This window comes from Lissotriton helveticus, chromosome 3_1, assembly GCF_964261635.1.
Source record: "Lissotriton helveticus chromosome 3_1, aLisHel1.1, whole genome shotgun sequence".
Taxonomy (NCBI): Eukaryota; Metazoa; Chordata; class Amphibia; order Caudata; family Salamandridae; genus Lissotriton; species Lissotriton helveticus.
In genome coordinates, this window is record NC_136061.1 from 2124972092 (window position 1) to 2124986637 (window position 14546).

Below are 14546 nucleotides of genomic sequence, written 5' to 3' on the forward strand. Positions count from 1 at the left end.
TCGCTAGGTTAGTGAAAATCAGCTCTGTGGTCTCATTGGTCTCGCCTAGACCTGGGGTAAGGAAGGAAACACTCTCAATATTCGTTGTTTTTATGCTTTCTAGACCTGGGATATTGGCACAAAGTTTTAGGAGATTGCTGCGGTTAAGAATATCCCACTTGCCCTGTGAGACATATTCAGGGTACAGCAATATTTTCAGGTCATCGTGATTTATAGAAGGCAGGTATTGTTGGATCATGGCCTCCTACAGTTCGTGGACCTTTATGGAGTTTGGGGTTTTCTGTGCTAGGGTGTCGACATTCGCCTCTGCCCGGCTTGAGTTGGCCACCATCTGCTGGACTTTTGTCTCGATCTGTGATCTAGTCGATGTAGGTTCCAGCTCTCTGTTATTGGTAGACTCACTATTACATTGAAACGCCCTATGACCTGGTGCTAGGATGGTAATTTGTTTATTTATTTTTAGAGTTTCTTGGTTCATGCTGTTCGTATTTTTATCCCCCGGTTTAGTCAACGAGGGACTCTTTGAGTTAGGTTCCTGGATTCTTTGTAAGTTGTGCTTTCCATCCCTGGCTTGCTGTCCTTGTAAGAGGTTGGAGCATCAGCTGACTTTTTGTTCCCTCATATCCACAGGATTTAACCGATGGTCCGTGCGGTCATCCGCAGTATCATCTGAGTTAGTTTCGAGGTTAGTTTTATCCAGTATTACTGAACATGTAGCGTTTTCATTATGGTTCAGGGTCTGAGGAGGCATATTGGTCTCATATTGATCAACAGTGTGAACCTCGATCTCCTTATTGTCCGGCAGCAAAAACTGCAGAATGGGGCCATTATTATTGGATTTGTTTTTTCTTTGTTTCTTCAGCTTTTTTAGTTTTTTCTTGTTTTTCCGGGAAAGATGGTGGATATCTAAGCTTGCCGGTTTTGAAGTATTTTGAATTTCATGGTCATTGACAGAGTTGGGGCTGGTTTCTATTGCAATGTTTTTAGCTCTGCATGGTTGCTCATCCACTGCCCTTGTCGTATCTTGCTGGGGTTCTTTGTCGTTGGTTTGCGAATTTTGCGAATTTTGCGTGTTTTTAGTGGTTATAAGCTCCTTGGTGTTTTGCTGGGAGTATACGATGTTCCGTTGCCTGCTAGCTTCTTCCTTGAGATCCTGCAGCCACAGCCCTCTTGTTTGGCTGTTGGTATTGCGTTTGCCTAGGCTCTGTGGATCAGAGAATTCAAATGTTCTAGCTTGGAGTCTGTTCCTGAAATCAGACCAGCAACTGTTTGTAGTATGTTTATTTGAATGTCCAGTTTATCTGCATGCATTATTGCAGCACTTGCCATTGAGGTCAGGGCATCATTAATTAGTACTAAGTAATTTTCAGTTATGGGGGGCTTCTGCTCTTTTTCCGCTCCCCCTCTGAAAGGGCTGAGGATCAGGGGATCATTATCGTGTACAGGGCCATCGTGATTTGAAGAGTGGATTTCTGATATTTGTAGTTCTTCTGATGTTGCACTTATGATATGAGCATTGGCTAAGCTGGTTCAGTTGGTTCCGTTAGCTCCGCTGACCCCATTAGCACCATTAGCTCCATTAGCCGCAGGGCCCACTTACATGTCCCATGATCGTTGAGTTGCTGAATTGTGTGGACTATTATGGCTAGACATGCCTGGTGCCGTGTTTGTTTGTGCTGCTCCCCCACCCCCCGAATCATGATTATTTCTGGTGAGAGTGGGATGGCTAGGGACCTAGGTAAGTGGGGTCCTAAAGTTATTTTACGGGCATCTATAGGTGGATTGACAATACTGATTATTTGTCCTAAACATGGTGCGCTCACTACTCCTCTCGGTTCACCAAGTTTGTCGTTTGGCGTTGTATGATGCAGAAATTCTCTTATGTCTCTATTGCCATCTGTGCTGGTTGTTCTTTTTCTAGAACTGAGACTGTTCTTATTAGCCGTGGGCTTGTGTGGAGTAGAAGCCTTTCCTAATGGAGTTGCAGGTACTAGTACTGGAGCTAATAATGGCTCTCCTGTTTGCTGGACCTCTAGGGGCTTGACCCTGATTTGGAACTCCCTCTGCCCAAAGGGTAGAGCCGTTTTAATTTCTGTTGTCTTGCTAATTTGTGGCGGCGAGGAGTATCTTGATGTTGTAGCAGATTTGAATTTCTTGTTCTCATGTTTATAGTTGCGATGAGGTCGCGTAGGCGAGAATTAGTCTTGTTGTGAGGTTGAGATCTCCTTTTTAGATTGCTGGGCTGTAGGAGCTACTAACTATTTGGGCTGTTAGGCTGTTGGAAATGTTGGTGTGGAAGTAGTTGGTAAATCAATGGAGATTAAATTGAGAGACTACCAGACTATCGGGCTCCCGTGCTATCGGGCAGTCCGACTACACTGGTCCAGAGTCTATTTCTCGGGGGGCTCCAGGCTATAAGGCATATAAAAATGGTGTTGAGGCTGCAGTTATACTTATTAATGCCCTTTAGAAAGAAGAATAGCCCTTGAGATGGAAAGACTGCTATTATCAATTATTCCTTGCTTAGTCCCCAGTTTATTACGCAGATGTAAGTGGAGATATAGATAGAGAACTTGGCACTTTGGTGCTTACAGGAGGCCTTGACTGATCACCCTTAGTGCGTGGTACAATGATTGTTGTGCTTAAATGCTGCTTAAATGCTGCTTTGGCTGCGTTCGAATACTGCCATACGGCTCTTCCGAGATCAAATGGCGTTTGTAGTTTTCAACTGAGAAAAAAAAGAGAAAAAAACAACTCAGAGAAATGCCTCGTAATTTCGGCCTTACAATCAGTGTTTGTCAGTGTTTGTTGCCTAAACCACGGCAGCAGCTTAATCTGTGGCTTCAGCCACGCTGTGGTGGCATTGCAGTGGCATTGACAACCACCACCGCGCTGAAGAAATGACAAGCTGCTCCCTCCACAGTGGACAGAAGGTTTTTGCAGGCGTTTTGCAGGGAGTTTTGCAGCTCCAGCGTCGTTAGGTGGGCCTTGGTAGGAGGGGGCGCGCCCCCGCTGCAGGCAAGCAAATTAGCACCCTCTCCCCAGCCCCCAGACGCGTTTTGGAAGGGCTTTGAAGGGAGCTGGAAAGTGGCTTGCGGCTCCTGCCGCAGTTAAGTTAAAGTTGCGGCTCTGCCGCGTTAAGTAAAAGATTGCCGGTTTTGGACAAGCGTCGGCTCACCGTGTATCCAGCAGCCAGCAGTGCCCGTAGACCTCGGCGCTCAGGTGTCAGCGCCGGTGTGGTGCCTCCGCCCGCCGAGAAGTCCCGACCCCGCCGCCTGTGCCTACACCTGTGCCTGCACCGCCAAAGCACACCAACGACCTCGGGCCTCGGCAACAGGCAAAAGGTAAAGTAAGGCAAGGCAAGGCGTAACGAGGCGAGGCTCTCTCTCCGCTGCCTCCAATGCAGAGCTGTGCCGTGCTGTGCAGCACTCCTTTCTGCTTCCCAATTGCAGGGCTCCTTCCTCCCAATCCTCAAGCTCAGTCTTCAGTGCTTTAAGTGGGAAAATCTTGCTGGGTCTCATACCTGGCAGTAACTAAAAAGTTACATTTACTGGCAAAACACTCATCAATTTCTTAACAATGGCTGTGTAAAAACCCTTTAAGTCATTCCATGCCAAATTTGAAATTCCTGTTTTTTTCATGCAACCTATGACTCTAGTGAAGTAAGAATCTTTTATTAACTGTGCGATTACTTAAAATCTATACAGTATAAAACATAGAAACATCACCCCCCACCCAAAAATCCCTACCCCGTTTAAAAACCCGATATTCAGCTTTAAGATAGCGTAATGACTATTTTTACTGCTTTGTGGCCGTTAAAAAAGAAAAGAAAAAAAATGAAAGCCTCAAGAGTCTCGAGTTGTGTGAAAGTTCAACAGGGTTATACACTACATAATGCCAATTGTCAATATAAAAATTCTTAAAAAGCCCCCTGTGAGACCCTGGTTAAATTTCTAATTCCAGTGATTCCAATGGCTTTGCAAGAAATTCCTAACTTAGGTGACAACTATCATGATTAGAACACCAGATACTAAATGACAGAGTCCTTGAGTTCTGTGCAGTTCTGACTTGATGGATAAACTTACCAACCCTAGCAAGAAGGCAGGTCGTAATTTCTGAAAAGCACCAATCTGAGGCCTCTCTGCAAGTTCTGTGGCCCAAATTCCGTAGGGCCGGGCACAGCAAACGGTGACGGTCGCTAGCCAGTTTTGTACAGCAGCATAAAAGGTGTAACCAAGATTCCCTACGGTAGTTGCATAATCGGCAGGCAATAGTACCGTCAGTTCGTGCCCATTTTTGGTTAAAATCCACGATTCTAAGGGCCAGGAGGCGCAGATACAGAATTTTCTTTCTTGCTTGAGTAGAGAGTGAGTCTTGCAAGTATGGTTGGGGTTTGCTGGGAATGTATGACTTATCCAGGGCCGATGTGAGAGGGTTGTCCCGGAGTGATGACCGGTCCAGTTCAGACGAGATGGTCTGGACTTGGCGCTTTACTGCTTGGGCCCAGGCAGAATAAGGAATTTCATGAAGGGGCAAGCTCTTTCCCTCAATTTTCAGTAGGTCAATTCCTTGTTTCAACTTGGAGTGCCAAGGGGAGCCCGCTTCTCCAAATATAATTTTAAAGAAATGTTTAAGATTATTTTCAGGGGCTTTCAGTACTCTGATATAATATTTTAACAAATCCCCCTATAATACCAATTCCGGGCATTTCAGGCCTATTTCCAGCCTTAGCCTGATGGTCCTTGCCTGTCTGGGAGCCTGTAACACAGACTTGTAGGCTTTCATCTGGGCCGCATTGATTACTTTCTCAAATGCTCGTGGATAGGCTAGATGGCCATACGTAATAGCGGAAATCAGTTTTGCCCTGAGTACAGTCAACATCGGTTCTATTGATGGACTAACTAGGTGATGACTAAGGCGTCTAAGGGACAGGATTATTTTGTCAATTCTCGGTTTTAGCTCCTTTAAATGTTTGGCTGCAGTGGCCCTCTCTGACACCCATACGCCCAGATAATTGTAGGATGTGGCTGTACTGATTCGATGCTCACCCAAAGACCATGTTGCTTGTTTTTTATGTTCGTATTTACCAAAGATTACTACCTTTGTCTTGCTCTCGTTGATACGTAGGCTGCTTTCCTCATTATATATTGCAAGACTGTTTAATGCTCTTTGAAGCCCCACCCTGGTGTGGTCCATGACCACCGTGTCGTCTGCATACTGGAGTGTTCCCAAGACCGGCTTCCCCAATCTCGGAGGTACCAAATTGGCATCTTTCAGGGCTTGCTCCATGTCCGCTGTGTACAAGTTGAAGAGTAGGGGGGCTAAGACGCATCCCTGCTTTAGTCCAGAATTAGTTTCAATTCTTGATGTTGTGATTGTTGGGCTTAGTTTCACCCATACCCATGTCCCCTCATAGAGGGCTTTTATGGCTTTGAGCAGGGCTTGAGGGATCCCCCAGGATTCGAGTTTTGCCCATAGCCGACTTCTGTTTACTCGATCAAAGGCCGTGGAATAGTCAATAAAACAACAAAACAGGGGCAATTTATTCCGCAGGACGGCTTGCTTCGAGAGGTAGGACAGCGTTATGATATTGTCCAAGGTGGAACTATTGGCCCTAAAGCCAGTCTGAGAAGGCGGGAGAATGCCGTTCTTATCCACCCAAGCCTCTAAGTCCTTGAGTAATAAGAGGGCATATACCTTGGCTTCTATATCGAGTAGGGCTATGAGCCGGTAGTTAGCCGGGTTCGAGTGGTCACCCTTCTTATGTATTGGAAATAGGACCGAGCCTTTCCAAGATGTTGGTAAAATTGTTGTGGAGAATGAATGATTATATAGCGGGGTGAGTATAGATGCAAAAAAGGCCGGGGCAGTTTTGAAGACCTTGGCAGGGATGCCATTTGGGCCGGGGGCCCCATCTGATCTTATGGCTCTAATGTGCCTTACAGTGTCCTCCTCTGTGAATTTGACGGGCTGACTGGGCCCTATGCTGACTTTCAGCGCGTTCTGAGATTTAATAGTTACAACTGCCACCTGCGACCACTCTGAGCTGCCAGGGTCCGTCTTGTTTACCCCGCAGGTGTACAGCCCCTTCACATACTGTTCCCACACAATACCTGCAACACTGTTTTCCTTGTGCTCGCTTCTGGGGCTCAGACTAGTAATGTATCGCCATAGCTTACTATTGTCTTTTTCCTTGATTAGGGAGAACACTTTGCGCCAGTTCTTTTCTGTCCACTGTCTTTTCAACTCCCAGACTTTCTTCTTATAAATGGCTCGCAAAACAGGGATGGAGGACATCTGTGCCCAGTAGATGCCTTTCTTTTTTGCCCTGATTGCCTTGTTAAAGGCTTGTTTGCTGTGAGTCAGGCTTGATTTTAGACGTCTTAACCAGGAGTTTTTTAGGCAGCTTCTTGCTTGGTTGGTGTTCTTCAGTAAATCAATGGTCAGTGTTTCCCAGAAATGTGTGATGTTCTTTATGTCTTGTGTATTTAGTTCTGCCTCCCTTTTAGCTACATACTCCGACAGGCTGTGACTGAGGTTGGTCGTCCATTTTATTCTTTTGAGGATAAGATGACATTCGTCGCCTGTGATTGCTCCAATTATTTCCTGGGCTTCCACTTGTTCCCGCGCCAAGTTAAAAGAGGCGAGTAGAGGTTTGTGGTCACTTCCATCTCTATCGTCCACAGTGAAATTACATAATTTGTGGGCCAGCCATTCATTGGTGAAAATATAGTCAATGGTGGAGACATTCCTAAAGGTCGGTTTAGCGATCCATGTGGGATGGCTGTTTTTTTTTGGTCCCATGTGTGGATTGTAGATTAAAATTTGTGAAAAGTGAAATCAGAGGGCCCAACTTCTTATTTTGGAGTGCAACAGGGATCTGTCCCAGGCCTCTTATATTGAAGTCTCCCACCATTATCACATTGTGATGCTCAAAACTTATGAGTAGGTTTTCCAAGGTACTGGTGAGAGATTCTGTGGCCTGATACTTTTGATGTTTGGTTGGGTTGATGTAACAATTGATTAATAATAGTGGGTGGGACGCTTGTCCCGTTTTCAACCCCTCTATTATAATTGCTTGAATGTCAGATGATGCCACTTTTAGTTCTCTGATTTTAAGTTTGCAAGCGTGACTTACAAAAATAGATAGGCCCCCAGACGGGCGTCCAAAGATGGTCCTTTTGGTCGCTGATATGAAGTATTCGTAGAAGCCGCCAATTGGGGTGGTTGTCCTCGCCCAGGTCTCCTGAAAACACAGTATGTCCCCCTTTGCGAGATAGTCAAGTGAGGCCTTGTCTCTAAAAATGTTTCTTAGCCCAGCAATGTTCCATGAAATCATGGTTAACCTACGATCTTGGCCGCTAAATTGGTTTGAGCATGCTCTGTTTTCATGGTTATGTATTTGGTTAGGGACCCTGTTGCCATGTGACCTCTGTGAGGTCCAGTCCTTGCCAGAACCGCTGCACTCTTCGCTGTGTGTCTCTAAGCGAGATATTCATTTTTAACGGGGATCTTGGCCTCCCTGTATTCGCCCCACCTAGGCTTTTAGTCCTTGTATTTTTAAGGACTGATGTTGGCTCTTGCTGACCATGATTAAGCATTGGAACGTGTGGATATTTTGGCGCACTGAGGATGGTGACTTCGATACCCCATTCTGCGAGTTGTGACGCTTCCTTGAGGACGGCATGTTGGGCCTGCTGTTGTGCGAAGCCAACTAGAGTAGAGTCGCCATGGGTATCCTTCTCCAGGCTTTTAAACATTACCCACTCGATCTTGTCTGAGGTAATTTGTGCCAAGGATTCAATATGACCAAAGAGGCGGACAATGTTAGACCTGTTTAGAATGTCATAAGAACCTTTGGCTGTGTATCTGGGAGTAAGCAGCACCTCATGTGTTACTAGTTGGTTTTTATGCTGAGGGGGGCACAATGTCTGCCCTTCTCCCAAGATGGTGTGCCTTTGAAAGTTTGGATTTAGAGGTTTTTTATGGATGCCTCCTAGCAGCTGTCTGCATGGCGCCCCATTTGATGATTCAACCTCTCTTTGATCTTCTTGCGGCTCACCCTGGTTTAATTTAGGGTTATTTACAGTCCTATGTTGGTGCACCCAGCCTGGGGGGTTAAAGGCCCTGGGTTGTATGCCAGCTTCCTCCTGTGATGTCCTCTGAAGAACTTCCTCGTCATGGGTTCTCTCCTGAGTTGGCCCAATCGTGTGTGGGCCCTCTCGATGGGTAGTCTGTTGGCTTTGGGCCTCACCTGGGACAGAGGGTTCATCTCTTGTCTTCGTGGTCTTAGTTTTATGTTTAAAGCTGAAAATGGGGAAAAGTGGCTTTGGGCTACTTTTGTTTTCTGTGGCACCAAAAGTTAGTGTTGCTGGTAATATATGTCTACTTTTGGCTTTGGATTTCTTCATTTGTTTCTTTAGTCTTTTTTTCGCCCTTCTTGACAGCGGTGCTTGCGTCCCTGCCGATGCACCTTCAGCCTTCACCGCAGGAGGAGCGGCATCATATGAATCATCAGTAGTGGTAGCAAAAGCCAGGTCCACAAGGTCCCCATTCCCTTGTGTTTCCTGAGTGCTATTTTTACTTGACCCTGCTGGTGGCTCCTTGAGTTGGCGGCTAACCGCTGTGGAGTAGTTGTTCATTTCAGGTAGCACCATCTTAGCGTCTGATAGCTTTTTGATTATTTGTTCTAGGGGGGGCGTCTCTCTTTGTCCCTTGGCTAAAGCCAACATGTCCTTTAGTACTTCTGGTAGTCCTGACCATTTTTCTATGATGGCGGCACAAGAGTTAGTATGAACCGCGTTGGAATTATGGACTTCAAGTGAAGCCTCTAGTTTTGCCATCTTATCGTCTTGGCGCACCAGGTGTTGAGCAATTGAGTACAGCAAGTCAATTTGTACTTCCATCTTTGTGGACTGCCATAGCAACGCCCTAGCCATTGTGTCCTGTACTTCTCTTATTGCTGACAGGTTTAACTCTTTAAGAGTAGCTTCTTCCGTTGTATCCTGCTGATGGGCTAGGCCCGTCGGGCTCCCACCCTCTGTTTGGAGCGTTCTAAGGGCTGCATTTTTCCTGAGTTTAATGGTGTTGCATCCAATGTTCGTTCAATGGACTGTTCTAGTTTTTGCAGGAATGAGGTTGTTAAGGCATCCATTCCAGCGGAAGTTATCTTCTGGTGTACCCGGGGTGTCTCCATTGAGTTTAATCTCTTGCATGTACTCATTGGAGGATTGGCTGCAACTACCTCATTATGGTCATCATTCTCCGCCACTGTGGGTCTCTGATGAATGTCGGCTGTGATCCATGTTGGGCTCTTTACCCTAGCGATGGTCTTGGGACAGGTCTCAGGACCCACAGTTTTCTGTATGGTGGCTGACTCATAGGAATTATGTCCCCTCTGGCCTTTGTTGGACTCTGGGGTTCCCAGATTGGGGATGATCTCTGTCTCCACAAGCCCCTCGTCCGCAGCTATTAGACCACTGGAGGCCTGAAAGAAGTGGGTGATGAGTGCTTGAGGGAGGATTTTGCCATTGAATGGTTCCTGGGATTGTTGAGAAGTTATGCTACTTGTTATCCTTCTTAGTGCTGGGCCCTCAGGGTCCGCCTCCACCTCCACCTCCGCGCCTGGCTTTGTCTTTTTAAGCGTCATCCTTAGGCACTGGTAACTGAGGTATCTGAGGCACTGGAGGGATCCATACGGTGCAATTCTGTGCTTATGGGCCCCCTTGTTAATATGTGTCACCTGTGCTTGATTTATAAGACTAACTCCGCAAACAAGACTACAACGCCCAGAATGCTTTGCGTCAGCATGTTAATTGCCCAAATGTGGAGGCAGATTGCGTGATGAAGTTACGTGGGCTATGACTTAAATTAGCCACCTTTTGAACACTTGGCAGGGGGGCTGCTGGGGGTGCTGGGGTCGGCCTGGTGGGGTGATTTTCCGACCGCGACGTCGGGCCACTTTTTTACTTTCTTTTTGAGAGCGGTGGTGAAAGTGACGGGAGCGGCACTGGTGGTCAGCCTTGGGCGGATTTGGGAAAGTTTGAAAGTTTTACCCCTTTCTCTTTCTCTTTCCCATCTTTGGGGAGGGAGCGAGCGGAGCACTCAGGGAGACTGCAGGCTGAGAGACCTAGTCGGGCAGCCCCCTCGGTCCACACCCCGGGCTCTTACTTCGCAGCCGCCTCTATCCGCGGCCGCGCTCGCGCCCTTCCCTTCTTCCACTGCCTCCACCTCTTACCTCCCGGCGTAGCTGGGCCCCTGCTGACACCAATGCGACAGAGCCAGAGCCCACCAGACCGCTTCTTCTTTTCCTTGTTAATGGAGGTGCAGTCCCACAAATCTGGAGAAGCAGCGAGGGGGCGGGAGAAAGGAAAGAAACGGGGGAGACTCGTGGGTTTTCCAAAGAAAATGCTGGCTTTCTCCTCTTGCTCCCTGCAGTTCCCGCTACCTTGCTCCGTGGCACCGTTAGCCTCTGTGTCTGCGTCAGGAAGTGCTCCCGTCAGCCTCTCTGTTCTGAGCACAGCCTCAGCCTCTGCGTCCTATGACTCTTGTATAGTGCAGACTTTGTACTGAATCACCTACAGGTGAGTGAGTGTGTTCAGACTATGGGTGAGTTTTAATGCCGCTGAAGATTATAAAGCTGAGGCTCAAATCAGTGCAAGTTCCTCACAGTGCCTGTCAGTTATTCATCAAGGTATGCAAACTACGTGCACATCCAATCATTGATTGTGGGAAAGTGTGAGATATGCAGATCAAGGATTTTAGAAAGCTTTAGGAGAAAAAGGGCATACGTTGCTAACAGAGAGAATGGGAAAGAAAGTGGTGTGAATGGGATTCTCTGAGACTTATATTTTCAGAACTGAATCATTTCCAATTCTAAAATCATTGTTCTTCGTTTATCTGATTCAGCAAACGAGAATTGGGAAAGCCAATAGGTCTGGCTCTTTTTATGTATATGCGTTGGTTTTTGGGTCACATGTTTGCAGGCACTAACAGAAAACTTGCAGCTAGGCACTCAAATACTAGTCAGATGCCTTGCTGTGTTTAGCCGGGTCTTTAGTCTACATGTTTTAAGTCGCACCCTTAAATACATAGGCACAACTATTAGCAAGGATTTCTAATTACACTTCTTTGGCCATGCCACTTATAGTGACCACCCCTTTTCAATCCTCTTAGAGCACTGACAAGCTGAAATGCTAATAATTACGAATTTGTAGCTAGCTGCTGTTCGCCTCAAAAAGGTTCTCAACATTTTGATATTACTATTTGGAAAAATAACATTGTAAATCAATGTATTTTATTTGGAATGCATTTACCTTACTACGTCCATATTACTGAATAAAGGAAAGATAGTAATTTCTAATTTCAAAATAATCTGTAGATGGCAGCAGTGAGTTAAAGATACGCACAAATATGCTCTTATTTCTCATTCATATTATTCTATCGGGAAACAACGTTCTTCGATCTTTGTTTGAGCACAGTCTTCATGGCTTTTTTCAACATTCCGCTATGTGAAGTGAACACTAAATACTAATCACATTCATTCTTTTCTAAGTGCAGGTTAATTGCACTCACTGTTTGCCACATCTTGAAATGTGAACTTTACAAGCGTCCTAATGTGCCTTAGACGTGAGCTCATGCAGAGACATTAGAGAGACAGAGCAGTGAATGTGCACAGGAGCTGAACCACGTGGATTGAATTAATTGAAATATGCTGATTAATTTGGTTTGCATTTCTTATATGGAAAGATAATCGTGTTCATTTTATGTTCCTACTGGACATGTTAATGACGTGACTATCAAGGAAAGTGGGAAAGCACGTTTCCGCAAATACACACTGGGCGTTCCCAAAAGGATACAATGCAGGATGAATTTCACAAACGAGCATTGGCAAAGCCAATAAGTCTTGCTTTATGCGCGAGCTATTGGCTTTGGCAATTGGGTGGGGTGGTGGTGTACGGTAGGGCAGATGGTAAATGTAAGTTACTGCTTAGTGGAAGTACAGGCAAATCGGACGGATGACATTGGAGAACCATTTGTTTCTGTGGTTACTCTGCTTTGACTTTTTACTCAATATTCTACAGATTAACCAAAAAGGCACAATTGTCCCGGTTCACTTTTCTGCGATTTTTATTTCACTCAACCCTAGTGAGGTGGAGGTGGTTGTGTGAAGAAGGCAGAAGAGCAAAATAAATAGGTAGGGTATCCTGAGTGCAGCATGAGTGATGGGCAGATAGAACGAAGGGAGGCGATAGCGAGCAAGTAGAATGTAAATGGTGCCGGGTAGTGCATTTATTGTCTGGTGAGAGGTAGAAGACGTGACGGAGGCAGCCAGGGCAAGAAAATGAACGAGGTTGCAATGGTAAGGCCGAACCTGAAGCATTAGGAGAGAAGACCTCTGACCCCAGTCTAGGTCCACTCTCTCCCTGCAGCTCTTGTCTCCTGCTCCTGCTCTCAGACCCTGACCTCCTCCTGGGAGGTTAGAGGCTGCTGCCCTCGCCTGCTGCCTGCCCTCTTCCTCTTCACTTGAAAGCAGTGCTTTAAATGGGCAGGTACTCAGTGTAGAGAGCCATCCGGGCCCTCCACTACAATGTTGCTTTTCCACACTGTGCACACACCCCTCGGGCGGGCTCGACCCAAGGAGATAAAAAAAACGGCGGAAGACTGCTCAGGGTCTTCCGGCCAGCATACATCTAATGAGTGTGAGCGTGCACCTTATTTCAGCTCTGCTTAGGCCCACAATGTCCTGGGCCCCGCTGCACTACACTGGCGACTAGGCAGGTCGTACCCCCAGTGCACCATCCCTGCCGGGCAAGGAGTGCGTGGAGCCCACCCGCGACGCTCCGCTATCCAGGGAGCCTAATCCTGACATCTCTTCACGTGCGCGGCTGTACGCAGCCTGGGCTGTGTATACTGTGCCATGCACTGCCGAGGTGCGGATCACTGACATAATATCGACTACAAAAATATAGGCATTTAAAATATCGACTACAAAATATCGACTACAAAAATATCGAAGTCCTATCTACAAACAGGTAAGTACAAAAATATTGAATCAAAAATATCGTTTAAAAATATGTACTTTGTAAAAATATCTAATTTATTAAAATTAATGTAACATTTAAAAAAATTAAAATTAAATAACTAAAATATACTTAAAAATATATTAAAATTAAATAACTAAAATATACTTAAAAATACTTAAATAATCTTAAAATTATTAAACAATTAATTTAAGTTATAAAAAATAATACAATTTTATTTCTTAAAACATATATATATATTAACATAATATTATTAAAAAATATACAATATTATCACGTCTGGTGGAGAGAATTCCTCCCAGACAACATATCTCTCCGCTTCTCCGTAGATTACACTGGCTACCCATTGCCAAACGATGTAGATACAAGGCCATGACTCTAGCATTTAGAGCCTCCAAGAACAAAGGACCAGCTCACCTGAGAAGTAGCTTACGTCTTTATCAAAACGCCAGAACCTTGCGCTCCAACTCCCAAATTCTCCTTGCTACTCCTAGATTCAAAAGGACACGTGCAGGAGGGAAGACCTTTGAAGTCTGTGCCAGTCAGCACTGGAACAAACTCCCGATTGACCTTCGTGCCTGCCAGACAGAAGCCACATTTCGAAAATCCCTTAAGACCCATCTTTTCTGCCTATAATTTTCTTCCTTTTCCTATAGCATCCCTGTTACCAATTTCACTAGCGCCGGGACGCCCCGTTGGGGTAGCTGAGCGCTCTATAAATGACACAAATAAATAAATAAATAAAGAGTGTTAAAATTACTATTCCGACTCCAATGAGTGCAACAGTAGGGAAAGCGTTGGATAGCGTAGCGGTAAAAATTACTATTCCGACTCCAAAAGGTTCAACAGTAGGGAGAGCGTTGGATAGCGTAGGGGTAAAAATTACTATTCCCACTCCAAAGAGTGCAACAGTAGGGAAAGCGTCGGATAGCGTAGGGGTTAAAATTACTATTCCTACTCCAAAGAGTGCAACAGTAGGGAAAGCATTGGATAGCGTAGAGGTAAAAATTACTATTCCCACTCCAGTGGGTGCAACAGTAGGGAAAGCGTTGGATAGCGTAGGGGTAAAAATTACTATTCCCACTCCAGTGAGTGCAACAGTAGGGAAAGCGTTGGATAGTGTAGAGGTAAAAATTACTATTCCCACTCCAGTGGGTGCAACAGTAGGGAAAGCGTTGGATAGCGTAGGGGTAACAATTACTATTCCCACTCCAGTGAGTCCAACAGTAGGGAAAGCGTTGGATAGCGTAGGGGTAAAAATTACTATTCCCTCTCCAAAGAGTGCAACAGTAGGGAAAGCGTTGGATAGCGTAGGGGTTAAAATTACTATTCCCACTCCAAAGAGTGCAACAGTAGGGAAAGCGTTGGATAGCATAGGGGTTAAAATTACTATTACCACTCCAAAGAGTGCAACAGTAGGGAAAGCATTGGATAGCGTAGGGGTTAAAATTACTATTCCCACTCCAAAGAGTGCAAAAGTAGGGAAAGCGTTGGATAGCGTAG